Source organism: Rutidosis leptorrhynchoides, chromosome 8, assembly GCF_046630445.1.
Source record: "Rutidosis leptorrhynchoides isolate AG116_Rl617_1_P2 chromosome 8, CSIRO_AGI_Rlap_v1, whole genome shotgun sequence".
Classification (NCBI taxonomy): domain Eukaryota; kingdom Viridiplantae; phylum Streptophyta; class Magnoliopsida; order Asterales; family Asteraceae; genus Rutidosis; species Rutidosis leptorrhynchoides.
This window is the reverse complement of record NC_092340.1, coordinates 116,805,069-116,807,580: the sequence shown is the minus strand read 5'-3', so window position 1 is coordinate 116,807,580 and position 2,512 is coordinate 116,805,069. Positions and strand designations below refer to the sequence as shown.

Below are 2,512 nucleotides of genomic sequence, written 5' to 3'. Positions count from 1 at the left end.
GACGTAGAGGCTAAATTTACACAAAAAAATTCGCTTAATTTGAAGAACAAACCTTGTGAACTGGTCCAAAACCACCTTGACTGAGCTTGTTCTTGTTTGCAAAACCATATGTGTAGCAAGTCCTATATTCACTCAAAGTGAATATAGGCAACGGGGCCTGTCACATTCTTTTTCATGCTCACGTGTTCTGATCATTCCAAAAGAATTTTTTGGCCATTTGAAGCCTTAACAACCGAAGTGCATTCAGCTGTGTTCATCATCGACAGCAGTGCATTCAGCTGTTTCAGAAATTACATTAGTCTTTAAATACCACTTGGGTCCCACAAATGAAAATATATAGAGAGGCTTTACAGTCATGAACCATTATATGTGGGATTTGACATTGCAAAGAAAGCCAACAAGGACATCAGGCTTGACCTTTTTAACCTGCGAATCATCATATGTTAAGAAATTCCAGTATGCAACAAAAAAGTGTAAAAAAAAGCAAAAAAAAAAAAAAAAAAATTTTTTGACCATATTTAGGGTTTTGACATTGCAAAGGTAGCCAATAAAGGACATCAGGCTTGAATGGATTTGACTATTTAGATTTAAATGACCGCCATGATTGAGTACAATGTTTTTTTTTTTTTTTTTTGCACTTAAATAGTTTTTGACCATATTTAGGGTTTCGATTCAAACAATTTTAATTGAAACGATTTTGTACTCAATGTTAGGCACTCAAATATTTTTTTGCACTAAACCATAAACCGTAAACCGTAAACAGTAAACATAAACAGTAAACCCTAAACCCTAAACCCGAAACCGAAACCCTAAACCATAAAATAAAATAAAAAACACAAGAACATGTACCTTTGAATTTATCGACAATGTTGATTAATGAGAGAACCATAACCTGCGTTAAAAACCTAATCAAATTCAATATAATTCCAAAAAACTAAATGAAATACAAAGATAGGGTTACTAAACAGGGTTATTTCATACCTCTCTTTGGCGGTAATTTCATTACCGAACACTCCGATTGCTTGAACCCTAAGCCCTAAATCCTAAACCATAAATTAAATAAACACAAGAACATGTACCTTTGAATTTATCGACAATAAAACCACATGTAATTATGCCCACATTCAATCGATAGAAGATATCTTTTTTTTTTTTTTTTTATATATATCTCATATCCCCTATATAATAATAGTATCACATATTCACATGTATACAATACATACAACTAATTTATACAACCTTATTCAAACAACATATCTTATATTTTTAACATGAATTTTACAAACTCTATATTAATTAAGTACATAAATTATGTAATTTGAAGCTGAAGAAAGAGCAATTAACCACTGATGGTGATGATCGAGTAGGATTAGGGTTCGACAGAGGAAAAGTGTGTGTTTAATTGTTGATGGGAGGAAAAGAAATACCGTGTTTTTAACGCTAATTAGAAGATTAAAAGGGGTAATTTAGAGACAGTGTGTATTTAAAATTAATTTATTACCTAATATTAATAAGCCAAAACAATAACAAATTGATGCATACATACCTACGTTGCTTGATGAACCGACTGAGTGAACTTTACAGCTTCTTTTAGACGCTGACGAAGTGACAGAACTTTCATCAAGTGCACTCGTGGGTACAGACGATGAAACAAATTCAAAACGACATACCTACTTTGACTTAGGTGGCATTGTAAATTTAACAAATAACGGACTTAAGTGGAGGGTGCAATGGAAATAGCTAACTTTGCAAGATGTGAATTTTAGTCCCGAAGAAGAAGTGAATAAAGTCCATCATTGTACCCATTCCCTGTTGGAAAACACACAAATTGATTGAGGGGATAAAATTACTATCAAATTAACATCAAATTTCACGTCACAAACTAACAAAAACCGAAACGCATAAAGAAACATAAATTTGCACGGTTTCAGGTTTAAAATCCAACTAAATTGGTCACTTCACCACTTATGAGAAAATATAGTTGAAAAAGTAAGTAGTTAATGAACGACCCATAATTATATACTAATAAGGCCATAATCAAACACCAACCTGATTGATTCCAATTTGGTGAACAAAAACGATCACCTAATGCGGCTGCACTTGTATTTCACTTTATTGTTTCACCTATATAATAAAGATGCAGAGTGAACCCCTGGTTATGTTTTGAAACATCAAACATAACTGAAAGTAAAGCTTTGAAAAAAAAGAATGACCATCTTGCTAGTCATGAGAATGTGTCATGTATAAATACCACTGTAAAGACCATCCTAAATCTTTTCTTTATTGATAGTTGGCACAAAATACTTTGTTACTTCTCCAGCAGGTAGATTTCTCCACTGACAACACTAAACCCTACTTTGTTGACCAGTGTGCAGCTGCTGCTACTTGTTGAGCAGTAGCGCCACTACCACCAGCAGCATCACCATCATCACCACCACCAACTATCAAAAGCACAGTCAAATAGGTACATTGAAAAAGAAAAGCTGACCCATAAAAGTTACACGGTAGTAAA

General features: G+C 33.4%; 1 long non-coding RNA gene across 1 annotated transcript; it reads right to left on the bottom strand.

Annotated features, from left to right (window-relative positions):
* Positions 1-247: 247 nt before the first annotated feature.
* Positions 248-894, bottom strand: LOC139862177 (uncharacterized). Its single transcript, XR_011764078.1, has 3 exons — positions 850-894; positions 362-426; positions 248-278 (listed from the first exon to the last, which is right to left on the bottom strand). It is a non-coding gene; the product is annotated as an uncharacterized lncRNA (long non-coding RNA).
* Positions 895-2,512: the final 1,618 nt, after the last annotated feature.